General features: G+C 40.7%; 1 protein-coding gene across 6 annotated transcripts in view; it reads left to right on the plus strand.

The window, feature by feature from the left end:
* Positions 1–22158, plus strand: part of JMJD1C (jumonji domain containing 1C) — a 597281-nt gene that overhangs the window by 279901 nt on the left and 295222 nt on the right. For 2 of the 6 annotated variants that reach the window (XM_029609733.1, XM_029609732.1), the window contains exon 1: positions 16718–17576. The exons of the other annotated variants lie outside the window; for them this stretch is intronic. The gene's annotated coding sequence lies outside the window, so the exon portion shown is untranslated. Of the gene's footprint in view, positions 1–16717; positions 17577–22158 lie in introns of those variants that run through there. 6 annotated transcript variants of the gene reach the window in all.

A 22158-nucleotide genomic window follows, 5' to 3' on the forward strand; every position in this document is an offset into this window, starting at 1 on the left:
CCTAAATAAATAAATAAAACGTGTTTGTCATTTTATTCTTATGAAAGGTTTTGCTGTGCTATTTAATTCCAAACAGGCCCATACATAAAAACGTGCGGGAGAGCCAGTGAGCGCCCACTCTTCCAGTGCATGCACAGGCCACTCTCCTGGACGCGCAATTCAGGAGGGTGGCCTATGCAAATTAGGGCCCGCAGTAAAAAAAAAAAAAAAAAAAAAAAAGGCGCTAGGGACACAAGCGCGTCCCTAGCGCCTCTTTTTTTGACAGGAGCAGCGGCTGTCAGCAAGTTTGACAGCCGATGCTCAATTTTGCCGGCGTCTGTTCTCAAACCCGCTGACAGCCACGGGTTCGGAAAACGGACACCGGCATAATTGAGCGTCCGTCTTCCGACCTGCGGGCTGATTTTACTTTTTTTTTTTTTTTTACTTTTTACATTTTTTAATTTTTGGGGCCTCCGACTTAATATCGCTATGATATTAAGTCGGAGGGTGTACAGAAAAGCAATTTTTTCTGCTTTTCTGTACACTTCCCCGGAGCCAGCAGAAATTAAAATGTGCGGCTTTGCTGCACATTTTGCTTTCTGGATCGCGCGGGAATAACTAATAGGGCCATCAACATGCATTTGCATGTTAAGGGCGCTATTAGTTTCAGGGGGGTTGGATGCACGTTTTCAACACGCTATTACCCCTTACTGTGTAAGGAGTAAAGCTAGCGCGTCAAAAACGTGCGTCCAAATGCGGGCTAACAGTGCACTTCACCAGAGCACGCTGTACTGTATCGGCCCGTATGTTAGTAGGTGTTTCTTTTCTGTTTTATCTAACCAAATGTGCTTCCTACATCTACTGCAGGACTTGGTGTTGCATCTGTGAATAACTGACTTTCTTGACATTTTTAGTTATAGTTTGGCTTGTATATTATAATCTCAAAGATATGTCAGAAAGCAAAGCCTTGTGTTTTTGGTAATGGACACGACTTTTGTTTCCTGACTTGATGATGAGTTGTAGCTACAGCAATTTACATAGTAAGTTTGATGAAGAGTGAAAATGTTCTGTGCACTCAACAGGCAATGATTTGGATTTTTTCTCTGCAACAAAAGTTTAATATAGACTATTTATTTTATTTATTTATTTATTTATTTATTTATTTATTTAAAGGCTTTTATATACCGATGTTCCTGTACTAGTACATATCGCGTCGGTTTACATAGAACCAAAGTTGGAAATTACATCGAACAAGTAGGTACAAATAAGGCTAACGTCGTAAGAACTTATAAGTAAAGCAGAGAACAAGACTTAAAAATTAAAACTATTAAAAATAAGTCAACAAACTTAGATTTACATCAGACTTAATAAGCATGAGTACAGCATAACGTACATCTAACAAGGTAAAATCATGAGAATAAATTATAAGATTAAATGGTTACAGCATCAGACATCTAGCGTATTGGAGTATGAAATGTGTGAATCTAGCCCTGAATCAAGGCTCGGGGAGAGACCTTTAAGTGAAGGCTTTTGTGAAAAGCCAAGTTTTGAGCTTCTTTTTGAACGTTCGACTACAAGTTTCTAGATGAAGGTCCGTGGGGAGGGCATTCTAGTGAAAGGGACTGGCAGTCGAGAATGCACGTTTCTTGAGCAATGACTTGGCTGGAGGTGCATATAGGGTGCCTAAGTAGCTGGTTCTGATTGGTCTGGATGATGCGTGAGGACGAAGTGGGCAGCTTAGATCTAAATCTTAGATTAACCCCTAAATGTAAAATGAAGGAAGAAGTGAGAGGGTTCTATCCAAATCCACCACTGTGTGTTTATGTGAAAAGGATCCATTAAATAATGTTATAAGATGATTAGCTAAAGCTTATTACTTGTTTACTAAACAGCAATTTTTGTATTTTTAGGAAACTAAAAAGAATCTGCGTGTTATGTTCAAAATAGAAGTTAATTTCCCTGTGATGACAAGCAGGTATAATGAGCCACACAGACAGATTTCATGACTGTCTCATGCTTGTGTAGAAGCAATCTTCCAGACATTTTCAGCAAAACTTTTAAGCATGTAGAAAAGCTTCCCATGTCCTGTCTACTCTGGTGCCACTCAGTTGTCTATATTACCTTTATTGGGAGGACATCATAATGTACCCTCACCATTTTCCACCATCTGCAATTCTTTGAAATTTCTCACCTGTTTTTTAGTCAGGAATTTTTGTTTACTTCCTTTAGTCTAATTTGAAAGGTCTTTAATCAATTTTCTAAGCTGAATTTCATTTTCTTCACTAGTGCACAGCTTACTGCATGAGCCAGTGTTTGTCTCTAGCGGCACAGCCGTGAATTTTCTCAGGTGGCACATATATAACTTTGAAAATTTCTTCAATTTTTGATTTAGTACTGTTGCCAAGAAATAAGTCAGCAGCTTCAAGAGGTGCTTAAGTGCTCCCAATTGTCCATCACAGATCACACCAAATACAAGTGCCTAAACAAAGGCCACAATGTCTTTCTGTGTGACTTCTGTGCAAATTGTTGCTGAGAGTGATTTTGCCTGGCCATTGTAATAAATGTAGCTCAAAGCTGGCCCTTGAGCGGAGAAGGTCCAAGGAACTGAACATAGTCATGCTGGTGACCTGGCCATCCAAGAGTAGAGGCAAGGCCTTAAAGATCATTAGCTTCCACTTCTAACCCACATCTTGCACGTCAGAAGTTGTAAAGCTGATTTTGGAAGAAGAGGCATTTGTCTCACAATAGACACTTCCAACGGTCATCTTGCCTCAAAGCTCAGTGTGGAAGGCATCACCAATACAAGTAAAAGTTAAAACCTTTCACTGACATTAGGTCAAACCTGGAGTTTATTTTTGACTGGGTCCAGAAGAAATAGTCTTTCAGTCCATGTTCTGTCCAATTTTGGTTGTTTGCTTTCAATCCATGTGCCGGATCCTTATGGCAGAAAGGCTGAGATTTTTTGTAAACCATGTAACTTCAAATAGGGTTCTCTGGATTGTCAAGGACTGCTAAAAATTATGCCTTCTCAATGTCCCCAAAAAATTGCTTTCCAAAAGAGCATTAAGGTCTTTTGTGCATCATGAACTTATGAAGCTGAAAATGTTCTCCCTCTTGTAGACCCATGTGATGAAACTTGTTCTTCTACAGGAGAAATGGTAGGGGTTTTACTCCATATATTTCTCAAGAACACTAGAGGATTTTGTCGTTATTTGTGATAATTGTGGGTGGATCCTTGGGCCGGTGGCAGATGACCACGCCCATGGGGGAAGATCCCGAGAGGGACCACGGTCAGGCTCAGAGTTGGGAGACAAACACACACTGGTTCTTTTATTAAACTGTTTTAAAGAACCACCAGAGGTGGCAGTAGTGAGCTGGAAGAGCCCAGCTGGGCTGTAGTCCCTCAGGCACTGGAACAGCGATCCTAGGATGGCTGAGCTGTAGAGAAACTGAATATAGCGAGTAGGTAGAGTATGCAGAGTTCAGGAACAGAACCTTGATGGTAACACTCACACAATAGTCTCTTGGAACAGCCCAGGAGCTGGAATGAAGTAGGCCCTCGAGGAGCAAGTACCTGGTTCCAGGGAAAGCTCTGAGAGAGAGATGGTAACTCACTGGTGGTGTAGGCAGCAATGACTTCCTGGCGGAAGTTATATTCAGTAGCAGGTCCTGGAACGTGGGCCCTTGAGGAGCGAGTACCGGTTCCAGACTGCGACCTGAAAAGCAAAAGAGAGAGCGAGGCCCCCGAGGAGCAAGTACCCCTGGTAAAGTCCGAGGAGGCAGAGTAGCAAGGTAAGAGGAGTGCGAATCCCATCCGCAGCGATACCTGGAGGCAGCTAGGTAGGAAACCCTTTGCTAACTCGATTAGCTAGCAAAACAAGAGGCCTTAAATATCTGGTGATGATGACATCATCTCAGGGGGATGCCCCTGAGGTTCGCACCACAGCTGGTACTTGAGTTGGGGCCATGCCGCGTGCCCTTAGGCCTCAGGAGAACATGGCAGAAGGCAGCATCTAGCCGGTCCGGGGACGCCAGAGGAGGTCGGCAAAATGATGCCGCGGCAGCCAAACCTCCATCAACCAAAGAGGGAGTCGCCAAAGAGGTAAGGTGGGCGGAGTGGAGACATTGGGCAGCAACGTTCGCAACAGATTTAGACTTGCTCTAGACTTAGTTACACCCAGATTTCTAAAGAGCTCAAAGACTTTACTGTCTTTAATGGTGCTTCCATTTTAAATGAACTTTCTTTCCAAATTCCTCAGCATCAAATTGTATCAACCACAGATGTGTCCAACCTGGATTAGAGAACTCATTTAGAGGAACCGCACACACAAGGCCCTGGTTCCTCTAAGAGAAATTGCTCATTAACTTCTTGAAGATGAGGGCTGTACTGAATGCTCTGAAGGTTTTATAGGCTGGCTTATAAAATTTTCCTAGTTGAAATAAAAAAAAAAAAAAAGTAGTTATGTTTTGGGAAGTAGTAAGATTTGAAACTGGGTGATCAATCAGTCTTAAGAGCCACTTATCTGGCAGGAAGGGGCAATATCCAGGACAGAGGGTAAGTTGTCATTTGCTTCACCTTCCCTAAGTGGTACTTGGATCAGGACATGACCAAAGGACTTTTCCTTGAGTGGATTCTGCCCAAGATGTATTTGTTTGCAACAGTTCTGAACAGAAAGATACAAATCTTCCTTTGTTAAAGGATTAGGTCTCCTTATGTGTATCCTGTAACTCTGATAACCAAAAGTTAAGTAAAACTCAGAAGGGATAAAAGATCCATATTCCTTATAGTTCCATGTTGTATGAAATAGATGCTCTCTTTCCTGTTTAAGATGACCATCAAGGAACTTAAGCTAAGGTCTTGTCCAAGCCAAATAACTCAAGAATGAAGGCTCCTTACTCCATCCTGATATTCAGTCTCTAGTCCTCACAGCCTGGATGTAGAGAGGGTATTAATTGGTAACTTTCACACTGTCTTAAGACAGGGGTGCTCAGACTGGTCCTGTGGGTCCCCCCAGCCAGTCAAGTTTTCAGGATATCCCTAATGAATATGAGAAATATTTGCATACACGAAGTGCATGCAAATAAATCTCATGCATATTCATTAGGGATATCCTGAAAACTTGATTGGCTGGGGGAGGGGGGTGGGGTGAGGCCCATAGGACTGGTAGAGATCCTTTTTCATGCTCCACACTGAAACTGGTTGAGTATCTTTTATACCTCTGAGTCTGGTTTAAAATTAAACTCTGCCAAAGTATGCCCCATATCACCACCTTATAGAAGTAAACCCAATTTTTATGCAGCCTTTAGTTTTCAAGCTAATGCAGGGTCTACTTCAGTGGTAGCCCCTCCTAAAGCCTCTGTCATTGCTTTGAAACATCAACATTGTCTTAACACAGCTAATGACAGCCTTTTCTGAGCCTCTTGTGAGCTCGGATACATAACCTGGAAGGTCAAATTTTTGGTGGCTGTCATTTCATCTCACAATCAGTACCTGCAGACTTTTAGTGACTTTATTCACTTTACACTAAGCTCCATCATACAGGGAGGTACCCTGCACACACCCCACGTTCTTGCCTAAGGTGATGTCTGACTCTCGTTTTCATCAGGCACTCATTCTTCCAATATATTTTCATTGGCCACATTACATAAAGGAGAAAACTGTACTTTATACTTTAGGTTGCAAAAGAGTTGTCACTTTTTGTCTAGAGCAAACTAAAGCCTTTTGCATATCCATCTAACTTTTTGTTTCTTTTGATCCCAACAGGTGGGTCATCGTAGTGAAAAAGAACACTATTTCTAAATGGTTAACAGATTGCGGTTCTCATTATGCTCTGACAAATCTGACCTTAGAAGGACATATCAAGATCCATTCTGTCAGGACCATTGTTGGCAATCTACCTCCTTAGACACAAGATTACAAGCTGAAATGTGGAGATTTGTCCACATATTCAATGGTCACTACTCTCTAGATGTAGCCTTCAGTCAAGATTCTAGATTTGGACATCTGTCTTAAAAGATCTAGTTGCAGAGTATAGCCTAATTTCCTCCCTTGGGACCATTTCTTATTTGTTTGTATGTTATATGTTAGGGAGGGCAATATTCAAATTCCTATCCATGTTAAAATAAATAAATAAATAAATTATCCATGGAAATTGAGTCTTTAAAAATTGTCCAGCCTGTCTGGACAATTTTACCCAGGGACTGTGAAGGTGGTCCCACAGGTAGGGAGAGGGTGGAAGATTAAATAGGCATCCAATCTGTGCCCCTCCCCCCCTTTCCTGGGACCAATACGTTTCTGCTGAAAAATTATTAGTAGAGAAAACAGGTGTAAATCTCTATGGATAATTTTTCATTGAGCAATAATCAAAGCAAAAATACCCGAGTACTTTAGCTTTGATTATGGTGCAAACCCTACTGGTAGAAACTACCTGTAGAGTTTGCACATAAGCATCCAATTTTGATTATTTACCTTTTATTACATAGTATAGAAGGTATCTCCTTGTTTCTTCTTTCCCTTTATTATTTGAAGACAACCCTTAGCTCAGGAGTCCCATCAGTATGGCTCACTGCATTTGATTGTCAGCAGAGAAAGCGAAACTGCTTACCTGTAATAGGTTTTCTCTGATGACAGCAGTGCAACGACCCATGCAACCTACCAATTTTCCTATTGGGAATTATTCTCTACTATTCTAAATAGCTTAGTTATACAGTAAACTGAAGAGCAGCAGTGCATGCAAATCCCGACACGTGCTCAAAAGCTTTCCAAGAAAGCTCTGAAAGATGTCCTTCATGCTAGCACATACAGAGTCATGTTATCCATTTGCGTACAGCTTGCTGAACTGCTGTTATCAGAGAACATCTATTACAAGTAAGTAATTTTGCTGTATTTGTTCTCCCTCTTCATGTGTTTAAATCTGAAAATGAGTGGATATTGAGCATTGTTAGATTCTAACTGTATGATCACCAAGTTTTAAGATTAAATATTGATATCACATGTAGGAAGTAACAACAGTGCATATTCTGGGTGAATCCTGAAGTATGAGACAGTTTAAGACCATTAATCACCCAAGAAATGTGGTTATCCAAGTCAGGGCTGATCTTAGGAAGGTGCAGCACATAGAGCCAATCAACCACAGTGGGCACTGGAATGATGAAATTGTAAATCTGGGGATGGGGTTACCGTGGTAGTGTGGGGACAAGGGCAGTCATCTCTATTACCATCCTCCTCACCACCACCATACCAAGTACAGTCCTTAATCCAAATGTGGATATACAGCAACTTGGCAATACTTGACCTAGTGCATGCGATTCATAAAGTATATCTAATGTCAGAACAAAATGGCGCCATGAGAGAAAGACGCGGTGAGATGGTGCTCCTGACTTGTTAAGATTTTTTGCCTTTTTGAAGAAAATGCCGCACACAAAAAGAAAAGACAAGGTGAGGGGGAAGGTACCTCGACCACCCTGAAACCTACCTTACAACAAACGAAGATACAGGAGTCCTATGCCGCAGGGGGAATTGCTCCGGGAGAGTCGGCTGCAGCGCTGGAGGTGGAGCAGGCTCTGACGCTGCTCAGCGAAACATCTCTCAGCCCCGGAGCGCCGGCTACTCCTTCACCTCCTGCCCATTCCAGCGCGATTGGACCGGCCTTGACCCATGGACGGACGATGTTTGAAGGGGGAAATGGCCTTCGAGGGAGCTCCGCTCGCAGGTCTAACGGGGCAGCCCCAGGGCAGAGAAGTTTTAACTGCCTTGAGTGAGGCAAATATTGGAGGTTTAAGCAAAGTTGGTGGAAACTTGCCAGCACAGCTTGTACAAGTAAGGAGCCAGGCAGATCTCCCTAAGGAACCTACGGAACAGCAAGAAGGTTTGGCTTTAAAATTACTTGTTAAACCCTCAGTAGTGACTCTGGATGCGGTGTGGATTGCTTGAAAATGCAATTGTTTCACTAACAACAGTGATTAAAGACTCGCAATCACAGCTTAATGCTGTGAATCCAGAGGTTTTAGACCACTCAAATAAAATTCAAGAAATGGACTTACAAATCCAACAGATTAAGTCTGTTCAAGCTAATTTGAGTCAGGGAGACTCTAAAATAGAAGAGAGGATGGAGAATTTAGAAAACAGTGAACGTTATAATAACCTAATAGTCCTGAACTTTCCAAAATGCAAACTAATTTCCCCGAAAGAGCAATTTAAAAAGTATCTGCAGGATGTATTGTCTTGGCCTAGTGGAGAATTACCAAATATTTTGAAAATGTATTTTCTCAATGACCAAAGGCATGGCAGTATGAATGTGAATACTCAAATAGAACCACCAGATATGGAATCTCCATTAATGGATTTATCCAGATTCCTTGAAACAACACAGGAAGAACAAGTGGAAAAAAGAGGGACTTTAATTATTAGATTTATGTTGCCAGCAGAGAGAGAGAGTGAATTAAGATCCTTTCTCCAAAATCGTAATAAAATGTATCTAGGTGAAAAAATTTGGGTCTATCCCAACATAGTAAGAACCACGCAATTGCGTTGCAAAAGGTTTTTGTCAATGTGTCCCAGAGCTCGCCAGTTAGGAGCTTTAATAACAATAAGATTTCCTTGCAAATGTATAATGAAAATAAATGATGTGCGTTATGTTTTTCTGGAACCTGAACAGTTAGAGATATTTTTGAATTCACGAGGGGACAATAGGGAGGAACCTGTTAGGAATGCCAACGTGTAAAATTGTTCTGCAATTTCTCTCTTTCTTAATATGTAATGATATTAATGCTTAATTCATTTTGCTCCAGTTTTTTCTTTTTGTTCTCCCCCATTTTGCATAGTAAATACAGGGTTAGGGCAAATATATGTTTCTTTTTAATTAAATTTGCTTTCTGTTCTCTCCTAATTGGAGACTGATATTGTAATGTCCTCCCTGGAAAATCTAAGACATGTTATTACTGTCTGTAATTATTATAAAACTTCAATAAAGATTAAATTGAAAAAGAAAAGTATATCTAATGTCACAGTAACTGGTCACCTTAGGATCCATTTATCATTGAACAGTAATTTAATAGAAAAGGGTAAAGATCCTGGAGCCTGACTTCAGTGCCAGGAAAACTCGCGGAAATTATTACAAACAATAATATCACAGAACATTTAGATAGACATGGTTTAATGGAACACAGCCAGCATAGATTTACTCAATGGAAGTCTTGCCCTACAAATCTGCTATACTTTTCTGAAGGGGTGAATAAGCAAGTGGATAAAGGTGAATCAGTAGAAGTGATGTATTTGGATTTTCAGAAGGTGTTTGACAATGTCCCTCATGAGAGGCTTCTAAGAAAAGTTAAGTCATGGGATAGGAGGCGATATCCTTTTGTGGATTGCAAATAAGTTAAAAGACAGGAAACAGTAGGATTAAATGGTCTGTTTTCGCAGTGGAAAAAGGTAAACAGTGGAGTGCCTCAGGGAACTGTATCCCGACTGATGTTTTTTTTAATATATTAATAAATGATCTGGAAAGAGATATGAGTGAGGTAGATCAAATTTGCAGATGACACAAAATTATTCAAAGTAGCAAAATCATAAGCAGATTGTGATAAATTGCAGGAGGACTTGAAGAGACTGGAAGATTGGGTATCCATATGGCAGATGAAATATAACATGGACAAGTACAAGGTGATGCATATAGGGAAAAATAACCCATGCTGTAGCTACACGATGTTAGATTCCATTTTAGGAAAAAGATCTGGTTGTCATAGTTGATATTACCTTGAAATTGGTGGCTCAGTGTGCTGTGGTGATCAAAAAAGCAAACAGAATGGAATTATTAGGAAGGGCATAGCAAATAAAATGGAAGATGTCATAATGCCTTTTTATCGCTCAGTGGTTAGACTGCACCTTGAATACTGTGTGCAATTCTGGTTGCCGCATCAGATGTAAGGAAGAACAGTCTCCTGCTTTATCTTCAGCTCATGTATACCATGAAAGAAAAACAAAAGACAGCATGCTACAGTTTTAGGCCTTAAAGATCCCTATGCTTAAGCTATATGCAGTACACATATATTGATCCACATTTATAAATTATTGTTGATTGTTTTGATCCATTATCAACCCCACCTTTGCATACAATAATGTTCTAATCTACTAATTAGCTAGCTCCCTAAAATTATCTTAATACAAAGGGTGAAAAAAATGATAAAGGGCATGGAACTGCTCCCCTGTGAGGAAAGGCTAAAGAGGTGAAGGCTGTTCTGCTTGGAGAAGAGATGGCTGGGGTGGGGGGGGGGGATATGATAGAGGTCTACAAAATCATGAAAGGACTTGAACGGGTAAATGTGAAATGGTTATTTACTCTCTTAGATAATACAAGGACTTGGGGGGGGGGTACTTCATGAAGTCAGCAAGTAGTACATTTAAAACAAATCGGAGAAAATTATTTTTCACTCAACACAATTAAGCTCTGGAATTCGTTGTCAGAGGATGTGGTTAAGGCAGCCAGCGTAGTTGGGTTTAAAAAAGGTTTGGATAATTTCCTGGAAAAGTCCATAAACTGCTTTTAATCAAAAGGGAATAGCCACTGCTTATTGACGGCATTAGCATGGGATCTGTTTAATGTTTGGGTACTTGCCAAGCTCTTGTGACTTGGATTTTCCACTGTTGGAGACAGGATACTGGGTTTGATGGACCCTTGGTCTGACCCAGTATGTCATATCTTAGGTTCTTATGACTTCAAGAGAGCCAGCTTCATTAAAATTGGGGAGGTTCTTAAGGGAGGCACTGGCAGAGTAGGAAGACCTAGCTGGAGTAAAACAGTAGGTAAAGCTAACGGGAGCTATTATAGGGGCAATAAAACTTATAGAGGTTAATTTTCAAAGATTTATGCAGAGGTTGCGTGTGCAAAGTCAGTAAATATGTGCATAAGTAATCTCTGTGCGCAGTAAGTGAATTTTCAGAAGGGCGGGAGTACGTTATTGCTGCATGGAAAAATATACACATACAAAGAGCATTTTGGGGCGAGGTTTGGAAGTACATATTTTATAAACTGAGTATGTATATGCATCATCAAACATATGTGCTTGCTTTTACATTGGGTAATCAAGTTGTGGAAATTCTGACTTCTCTTTTGTCTGCACTTTTCAGGTGGGGGGTGCCTTGGAGTATGTGGTGACCTCGTGAAGGTGTGGGTCAACTGGTGCTTGGAATTGCATGCACAAGTATTTTCAAAAGCAAAATATGTGCATATATCAACCAACTTTATAAAATACCTGCCCCTGCACATAACCTGAGGGTTATTACATATACATGTTAGGATTACTTAACACACATTATATGCCTATAAAACAGGTGCCTAAACTATGCAGATCCCTGCATAAAGAATTTTGTAAACTGAAATGTGTGTATTTTCTGGTCAGTGATGAGAGGTATTTTATAAATTGTGCTGCTCCTGCTGCACAGTTTATAAAATAAGTTAAATACAGGTCCATGTTTGGGAAGTATAAAAACAAGATGGTAAAGACACTAGTGTGGTTTTCAAATGAAGTGGCTGAAAAGGGAAGGGCAAAATAGCATTTAGAAGCTATAAGGGCTCACAGAGGGAGGATGACAGGGAATTATATCTGAAAAGGATACAAGAAGAGAAGATGACTAGGAGATCAAGGGAGAAAACAGTGGAGAAAATAGTTAAGCAAAATGTCAAGATTTACTTGAGGCATTTTGGTAAAAGGAGGAAGTGTGGGGGTGGTATTGAAGACAGAGTTGAGGGAAAGGAATGCATGGCAGGTGAAGGGGAAAAAGAAATATTGTATACTTCTGTACAGTATTCACTGAAGAAAGCTGGAGAATGAGTACAAATAAATATCAATACTCATAGAAGACAAGTAGGCAACAACCTTTTTATGGAAGAGAAGAGTCTGCATGAAACTTGCAAAGCTGAACGTGGATAAGGCAGTTGGGCCGAATGGGATACATGCTGGAATTTATATTATTTATTTATTTAAATGTTTTATTTGCCATCATTCCATGTGAGAATGTGAAGGGAGTTTGCATTGGTGCTGACAGCTCCATTGCTAGTTTTGTTCAATCGTTCTTTGGAGATGGGTATGATTTCAAAGATCTGGAGAAGAATGGTTATAGTATCTCTTTATAAAAGTGGAAGGGAGGAGGTTGGAAAATTCCTGTCAGTTTAAGCTGACCTCAGTGGTGGATAAATAAATAGAATCAATGCTGAAGAAAAGGATAGAGGAATACTTTAAATTCAGTGAGAACATAAGAAATTGCCATGCTGGGTCCATCAAGGCCAGCATCCTGTTTTCAACAGAGGTCAAACCAGGCCACAAGAACCTGGCAATTACCCAAACAACAAGAAGATCCCGTGCTACTGATGCAATTAATAGTAGTGGCTATTCCCCAAGTAAACTTGATTAATAGCAGTTAATGGACTTCTCCAAGAACTTATCCAAACCTTTTTTGAACCCAGCTACACTATCTGCACTAACCACATCCTCTGGCAACAAATTCCAGAGCTTAATTGAGCGTTGAGTGAAAATGAATTTTCTCCGATTAGTCTTAAATGTGCTTCTTGCTAACCTCATGGAATGCTCCCTAGTCCTTCTATTATCCGAAAGTGTAAATAACCGATTCACATCTACTTGTTCAAGACTTCATGATCTTAAAGACTAGGGATGTGAATTGTTTTTTGACGATTTAAAAAAATCGTCCGATATTTTTTAAATCGTCAAAAATAGAGTGCGCAATACAATAGAAATTCCCCCGATTTATCGTGAAAAATTGTTAATGGGTTAGTGTCCACTAACAGGAGTTATTTGGGGGGAGGGCGGGAAAACCGGCACACCAAAGCAACCCCTAAACCCACCCCGACCCTTTAAAACTAAACCCTTACCTTCCTCCACCCTCCCGAACCCCCCCCCCAAAAACATTTTACGAGTACTTAGTGGTCCAGTGGAAGCCCCGGGACCGATCTCCTGCTGTCGGGCCATTGGCGCCATTTTGGCTGCCACTAATAAAAATGGCGCCGATGGCCCAATTAAACCCCCCCCCCCCCCAAAAAAAACCCAAAACCCACAGACCCTTTAAAAATGACCCCTTTGCTTCCCCCACCCTCCCGAACCCCCCCCCAAACCATTTTAAAATTACCTGGTGGTCCAGTGGGGGCACGGGGAGCGATCTCCCGCTCTCGGGCCGTCGGCTGCCACTAATTAAAATGGCGCCGATGGCCCTTTGCCCTTACTATGTGACAGGGTATCCATGCCATTGGCCGGATCCTGTCACATGGTAGGAGCACTGGATGGCCGGCGCCATCTTGTGCTCCTACCATGTGACAGGGGCTGACCAATGGCACCGGTAGCCCCTGTGACATAGTAAGAGCAAAGGCTATCGGCGCCATTTTGAATATTGGCAGCCGATGGTCCGAGTGCAGGAGGTTGCTCCCGGACCCCTGCTGGACCACCAGGGGCTTTTGGCAAGTCTTGGGGGACCCTCCTAACCCCCACAAGACTTGCCAAAAGTCCAGCGGGGGTCTGGGAGCAACCTCCTGCACTCGGACCGTCAGCTGCCAGTATTCAAAATGGCGCCGATAGCCTTTGCCCTATGTCACAGGGGCTACTGGTGCCATTGGTCAGCCCCTGACACATGGTAGGAGCACAAGATGGCGCCGGCCATCCAGTGCTCCTACCATGTGACAAGATCCGGCCAATGGCACGGATACCCTGTCACATGGTAAGGGCAAAGGGCCATCGGCGCCATTTTAATTAGTGGCAGCCGACGGCCTGAGAGCGGGAGATCGCTCCCGGGACCCCCACTGGACCACCAGGTACCTGTAAAAGGTTTTGGGGGGGGGGTTGGGAGGGTGGGGGAAGCTAAGGGGTTAGCTTTAAAGGGTCGGGTGGGTTTTTTGTTTATCGGCTGGGGCGCAGCCGATAAACAAAACCGCGATTGGGCCCGATGGAAAAAACCCCACATGTGAATCGGAACCGGAATCCGAACCGGTTCCGATTCACATCTCTATTAAAGACCTTTATCATATTCCCCCCTCAGCTGTCTCTTTTCCAAGTTGAACAGCCCTAACCTCTTCAGCCTTTCCTCATAGGGGAGCTGTTCCATCCCCTTTATCATTTTGATTGCCCTTCTCTATACCTTCTCCATCGCAACTATATCTTTTTTGAGATGTGGCGACCAGAATTGTACACAGTATTCAAGGTGCGGTCTCACCATGGAGCAATACAGAGGCATTATGACATCTTCCGTTTTATTAGTCATTCCCTTCCTAATAATTCCTAACATTCTGTTTGCTTTTTTAACTGCTGCAGCACACTGAGCCGATGATTTTAAAGTATTATCCACTATGATGCCTAGATCTTTTTCCTGGGTGATGGTTCCATATTAGGAACTAACATCGTGTAACTACAGCAAGGGTTATTTTTCCCTATGTGCAACACCTTGCACTTGTCAACATTAAATTTCATCTGCCATTTGATGCCCAATCTTCCAGTCTCGCAAGGTCCTCCTTGTGATTTAACTACTCTGAATAATTTTGTATCATCCGCAAATTTGATAACTGCACTTCTCGTATTCCTTTCCAGATCATTTATATATATATATATATATATATATTGAAAAGCACCGGTCCAAGTACAGATCCCTGAGGCACTCCACTGTTTACCCTTTTCCACTGAGAAAATTGACCATTTAACCCTAGACATCCAAGACAGCATAGTTTCACCAGAGAGAGAGAGAGAGACAAACAAATCTGATCAATGTTGTAGAGTGAGGAGGGAATTTGATCATGGTACATACTGAATGTGTTGTACATGGATTTCAATAAAGTTTTTGCCACCTATCAAAAACAGGTTTAATATTAACCTGAGGAAACTAAAGGTGGGTCCTAAAAAGAAAAAAAATGCAGCAGCATCCATTTAAGCCCCAGAAACCCAAGTGAGCAATACATGATGGAGGGCAGGGTACAGGGATGATGCACTAATGTTCACCAAATAGGCGAGGGATCCAGTTTGATGGCTTCAAACAACCCTCAAGAATGCCACTTGCAGTCTTGCTTAAATATGAGCAACTTTGCAAACGGGATTCTGAGAAAGAGAAGCCATGGCTGCAGCAGCCCTGGGCAGTCCTCTGCTCTCTGGCCCCATATAATCAGAGTACTATTGTGAGGAGGGAACAGGGAAAGGAAGCAAAACAAAAAAATTATAATTTCTCACCCTTCTGCCTCAAGAATCACAAAGTGAGTTACAAACAAAACATGATACAGCTCATACAGTAATATTGAACAAAGTTAAAAATATATAAAATTAAGAGTGGAATGATATGACAGTGATATTGGAAAAGTATTCATAAACATTAGAACTGTTGCAAATCATTTGTATTAACTGAAAATTTTGAATATTCTTTTGTAAGGAAGACAGTTTGAGAGAAAATTGTATTTATTTCTTTCTAAATTCCCCTCAGTCTTGCTTCTGTCAATGTGTGTGTCAAGACATTCTTGTCATGGTAGGAAGTGATGTCTCTAAAGCAATTTGGAAAACCTTGCTAACATTTACTACAGGCCTTGAGATGCATAATTAAACATTGCTAGATTTATAATACTCTTCAGTGAAATAGAACATTTTACTTGCTGTCTGCTATTTTGCCTTTTGGAAAAATAGATGTCTTTAAAGTTTGGAATATAGGTAAAGGCATTTGGATATTGTTTAGAGCAGCAGAGGCCACTGCAGTCTCCTCAGTCTGGTGTCTGCTCGGCTATATTATGGATATATCCGTCACAAAAATGTAAACAATTCAATTGTTTGTTGATCTTTTTCTATACCCAGCTAGATTTCTGGTAGCATTAATTAGAAATAAAACTGCATGGAACCGTCTCTGATTAGTCAGTTTCATAACTATTTGGTATCTTACCTTTTTCCCCCAGCATCCCTTTCCCTAAAATGTTGGACATTTCTAATTGTCGTAATGCTAACAGGCAATGCAGGCAACCCATGCTCAATCACATACACACGCTGATGCAGAAAGGTGCATTCTGGCCATGCACAAGTTCTGCCTGCGTTTGAATGCTCATTTTGTGAGCGTAAACCTTACTGCTGATGCAGCAAAGAGTTTTACGCTCACAAAATGAATGTTCTAAAATGAGAGTACTGCTTGGCGACCTTGCATAGAAATGCCATGGAAATAAGGGCATTAAATATTATTCCCTGATGGCGAGGTGTGTTAGCCTGGCCAGGATTTTCTTAGTACTGGAAACTTAACTCCAGGATCAGAGATGGAGTTAAATTTCCAGTGTTCCCACACTGTCACTTAACACCAATGTAAAAAAACAAAAACAAAAACCGAACACTTTGCAGATAAGTACGCTGCACGTTAGAGACGGCCCCTCCTCCCTTTCTGAGTTAAAATGTGCATTGGGCCTGTGCGCTTTTTTTTAAACTGCTTATGAATCTGGAGTTAAAAAAAAAAAAAGACGTTAAAATTGTGCACAGAAAACCAGTGGTTTTTTAATGTTCAGATTACTGCATCGGTTTGACAGAATAAATTAGCGGCAGCTGGCAGCAACACCAGAGGCAGGGGCTGGCTGGGTGGACAAATGCACATTTTCATGTCCGTAAAAAAAAAAAAAAAAAAAACCACAAACTTGTCATTTATATTCTCGCGGTGCCCTTTCTGAATGAAATTAATTAAGAAAGTGAAAAGTATGTCTGCCTTTGGAATGTGGCCGGGACAGTAAACTTGAGCTGTCAGACTCGCCACTATAGTCTGCCTTTGTCTGGAGCTGAAAATTATGACCTCCCTCACCTCCTCCCCCACTCGGCCAGCCAAATGAGTAATCAGTAATGTGACTCGTGCTGGAAGTGACTCCATCAGCACCTGTGACGGCGGATTAGTTACAGTTGACAGAGCCCCGCCTCTTTTCTTATTTCAGCGTGCCCCGAGCAGCAGAGGCCACTGCAGTCTCCTCAGTCTGGTGTCTGCTCGGCTAGAACCGTTCGCGCGCACGCGCCCTCCCGCCCCTTCACAGTGAGCGCCGAGTCCCGACCGCAAAGCCTTTCCTCTCGTGGGTCGGTGGCGCACTGTGTCATGGCTGTCTTTTTTCGCCTCGGTTTTGTGTGGCGGTGGCTCTTCTGCGTTATGTAAGCGACCTCAAAAAGAAATTATCATGACCCAGATCTTGGCGCGCCGCGGCACTTCGAGCTGCAGGATTTCTTAAATGCTGGAGAGAGCAGAGGGCGGCTGACAAAGAGGGAGCTGTAATCCGCCTCCGTGCCAGGCACAGTGGGAGGGAGAGGGGGGGAGGGGGTGAAAGCTGAGCTTCATTTCCTGCTCGGGAGCCTGTGTAGCCTCCATTGCCCAGACTGGTTTCCCCTCATGTACACACAGCGCGTCAGAGGGCAGCCAGAAAACCTCCATGCTCGGGAGGGATTTGCTTGGATTTTCAAGCCTGAAGACACACAGTAGAGACCTTGAAAAAAAAAATCGTTCGAGTGGAGACTGAAAATCTTTATCTGCTCGACCTTTGACAGCACTTGGAGACCTAATAGATGTTGTTGAAAAATGTAAAAAGATTCTGAGATTTCTGACGGCGAAATATGAGTTGGTACGTTTTTTGGTTTGTTTTTTTTTTAAATGTATTTCGATTTCAGTTTGCTTTTTGTGAGAGCGAGGGTTTGGGCTTTATTTCATGACTGCTGCTTACTGGGTGTGGAACGGGTTGCTGTTTTCACACGGCTCTTTGTCATGAAAGGATTAAGGAATGGTGTTGGAAGATTTGGAACACAGCTGTTATGGGGATTCTGGAAATCAGATCAATAGCAATTACATGTTTGAATTTCAGTTATAATAGGGATCAGAAACGTCGGTATGGTATGCTTTAGGTATTTAGCTAGAATAATGAAACAAGCTGAATTATGCTTAAAAATCTAGTTAAATAAAAGATGTGTGATCTGACAGTTTCCCATATGGGTGGAAAGTTGATCGTTCAGTTATGACTTTGTGTTCAGCAAAAAGGGAGATAAGCACTTTATTCGTTTTTGGTCTATATGTTGTAAATTTGTCTTATCTTGGGGAACTTCGCCAAATGTATTGCAGCCCTGACCTACTGTTCTAATGTAATTTTATTGTTTATTTAAAGTGTCTAGCAAAGATTTGAATACTCAAACTCGCAGAATGGCACATGTAAAACCATTGTATTTCCTGTTCCATTTTAAGCAGTGAGCTCTTAACATGATGTGTGTTGGGCAGCTGAGTTGTTTCAAGACTGGAGTTGATTTATTAAAAAAAAAAGTCTTCCAGGGAGGGCTCATCTGTTCTGCTTTTTTTTCTCATGTGAAAGGAATGTAGTGCAGCATGAAACAGGATGCTGTTTTTCCAAGTATTTATTCCTATATAGTGGTAGGTCTTAAGTAAAGGAGAATACATCTACGCATGTCTAGGATGGGATTTAATTTTAGTATGGCACAGTATGTACTATACTACTAGACATGGTAACATCGTAGGTGTCAGCAAATAAGGACCAGTTTAAGGATATATTCTGTCAGCTGTGCACATTTGACTGCTTGCAGGATATTGCTCCTTAACCCATTCTCTTTGGTCCTCTGTTTTGAGGTAGTTAAGCATATAAGTTCCCATACATTAAATCAACATTCAGGCATCTGTACCCTCCCATTCACACCCAGTCTTTCAATCCTCCTAACACTGCCCTCTTTCTAGTCCAAGCATGTTTAATTCTGTCACACTGTTGGTCTCTGCTGGTAGACTATTATTGGTATCTGCCACCCTTGCCATAGAAAATCTGTTTTCTTTGAGCTTCCTTTCCTTTAAATTCATATCATGGCTTCTTGTCCTCGATTTTTTTTTTCCTATAGAAAATTCTCTTGAGTTTTACTACATATTTGCATCTCACCATTATATCCTTCCCCCCCTACTCCTATTTCTTCTCTTCTTGCAAATATGTTTTGAAGTATATTAAGCTTCTCTTTATAGGGTTTATATTGCCTGTCCTGTACTCTTTTAGGCACCCTACTCTGAACTGTTTCTATCCTTTAATGTCTTTATGAAGGTATGATCTCTAGAATTATACACAGTCCTCAAGGTGGGGGTTGACTAGTGACTATACTAGGCCAATATTGGTTTTTTTCCTGCTGATGGTACCTCTCTACCTTTGGACCCAAATATACTATTAATTTTCCCTCTTGTTTTATATGTAAACTCTATTATGCTAGTATAATTCTACAACATTTTTTATTTACTACTAGCTATGGAAAAATTGAATTTCTTTTGGTTTAATTAACAAAGACTGCTAAAGTTGTACTACTGTGTTTATATGAATAAGCAGTGCTATTGCACAGTGACTTTGATCAGATGGCAGCTCATTGCCTAGGGCAGTGGAAGTACCTCCCAGAATGATAAATCTGCTTAGTCTTGAATTACTTAGTTCTGCATGAGCTCTGTTTGTGTTTCTTTACATTCCATTGCTCTCAGGCCCATAAAATATTTACTACAGAATTTGTTGGAAAAGGCAGGAGAATGTGAGGGGTTTTGGAACATTTGTCTTAAGATACTACAAATGAAGTCCTTTTGGAAAAATTAAGATGTAGTTTGCTTATTTTCATGTGTTTTGGCTGTTTGGAGTATTATGTAGGGAAACAATGGCCAGTATTATTAACTTGCCTCTTTGACCTGGATCTGCATTTTGATTCAGATGATTTCAGTTGTTATCTTGTTTCCTCTTTGAAACAATCTACTGTACTGTTTTGCATGACTACTGTCCAGCAAAAGCTTTGTTAGTAAATAAACAGTAATGTAGTAATCCACCATAAATTTGACTTATTGATTACTGTGGAAGTCCTATTTCTAATGTATTTACAGTGTGTAGTAAAAGTATTTCAAACTCAAAGTAAATGCATATTTTATACGTTAAATTTTTATATTGGCTAACATCCATATATATTTAGAAATATGTATATTCATTAAGGTATATTCTTTAAGGTACTTATTTGTTCATGTCATATGTTCTTGCAAAACAGTATGTAAAACCCCAAAATGAAACTGGACAAGGGTCTGTCTGTCCTGTTAATAGAAATATTGCTTAGCAATAAAGGAAAAGCATTAGGTTTTAAAATGGAAGGATAAAAATCCTACTATTGCAATACCATAAGCTTTAATGATTTTCTTGCTGGTTTTTTTTTTAATATAACATTTCAATGGTGAGAGTTTTGAGTTTTGTGGTTTTTTTTGCATAAATGCTAAGATGCAGGTTATGCAAACTAGTTCTAATTTTACAGTATAAATATATTTTATAAATATCTGCTAATTGCCCCTTTCTGTTACCATGCCATGTATTACTACCTCATTTAGTAATTCAAGCAGTTGATAATTTTCTTTAAAACTCCTTAGGCCTGATGTATTTTTTTCTTTTCAGTTTGTCTATGAGAAAAATGCCTAGCACCTCAGGCCCTTTGACCTGTGGCTGTATGGGAAGGGTGTGTGAGGTCATGTGTGTTTCAAATTAGAAAATGACTCACACTCTCCTAGGAAATGCAGGGTACCTTGTAATACTTGCCTAAGAGAGGAGACACACAAGAAAGATGAAGTGAGATTGGGGATTTGTTTTCTACTTTATTGTATTTTATTAATTTTATTTTGCATTTGGAAAGTTTTGTTACAAATCATGTTAGGACAAATCCCTGCCAGTAAACAGCAGTTTGCAAGGAAACACCATCTTGGAATTTGTTTATGATTTAAGACTCAGGGAAGGTAATAAGGATTTTTCTGTTATCACAGACGGAACAGCTTGACCAGAAAACAATATGTGGAAAACTAGGTTTACTTAAGATTACAAGAGTAATACTTAAATGTAGTACTGAATTACTAAAGAAATAAAATCCAACAAGTGAAATAAGGTTGTTTTTTACTTTTGATTTTGTAAGTCATGCTTAATTGTTCTTTTAGTCTGGATTCTTTAACAGATTAGCCAGTTTGTCACATAAAGAAAACCTCTAATGTTTTATGTGAAACATAACAAACACTTTTTTGTGTGGAGAAAAAATATGCTTTTCTGCATAGTAAAATGTTGAAGTTGATAAATTGCTTTTCTGTAATATAGTGGGGCACAAGATCATGACTTGTACCTTTGCTGGTAACAGAACATGTTCTTAATGCAAGATACTGGTTTTTGTTAGCAACTTTATAGGATGATTTATTTATTTATTTAAGGTTTTTATATACCGGCAATCATGAAAACATATCTTGCTGGTTTACATAAAACGGGAGTGCAGAATATACATCAAACTGGAACTGTGGTGACCGAAGGTGCAGTTACATTTAACAAGGGTAGCAGAACTTGGAGAAAGGAGGAAGAGAGAGGAAAGAATAGAAATGGTTAAACAATATACAAATTAAATGCTATATACAAAAGGCATGGTTAAGGGCTGAATGTTTAGAGGAGTCATTAGAATGTGTCATTAGATTGTGTCCGGGAAAGCTTGCTTGAATAACCAAGTCTTAAGTCTTTTCCTAAAAGTTAGGAGGCAGGGCTCCTGTCTGAAAACTGTAGGAATGGAGTTCCACAGGAGGGGGCCAGCTGTGGAGGTGGCACGATCTCTTAGGGTAATGTGTCTGGTCGTTGTCACGGGGGGTACTTGGAGGGAGCCTCTGTAGACATCTCTGGTAGGTCTTGTCGAGTTGTATACTTGGAGAGGGATTTGTAGATCGAGGATGGTGAGTTGATGTATAGTTTTGTAAATGACAGATATGGCTTTGTACATGATACGGAAGTGTACAGGTAACCAATGAAGCTCTTTCAGGATGGGAGATATGTGGTCTCTTTTCCTTGCGCCTGTCAGTAGTCGGGCTGCTGAATTTTGAACCATCTGTAGTGGTTTGGAGTATGATGAAGGCAGACCGAGCAATAGAGTATTGCAATAGTCTAATTTCGAAAAAATGACTGCTTGGATGATCGTTCTGAAGTCTTGAGCATGGAAAAGAGGTCTTATCCTTTTCAGGACCTGGAGTTTATAGAAGCAGTCTTTGGTTGTTTTGTTGATGTGTGCCTTGAAGTTTAGCTGGTTGTCTATTATCACTCCTAAGTCTCTAACTTGTGTGGTAGGAAGATTGGTAGGAAGAGTAATGTTAGAGATGTTGTTCTCAGGAGAGATGAGTAGGATTTCTATCTTGGAGGA

This window comes from Rhinatrema bivittatum, chromosome 7, assembly GCF_901001135.1.
Source record: "Rhinatrema bivittatum chromosome 7, aRhiBiv1.1, whole genome shotgun sequence".
Lineage (NCBI taxonomy): Eukaryota > Metazoa > Chordata > Amphibia > Gymnophiona > Rhinatrematidae > Rhinatrema > Rhinatrema bivittatum.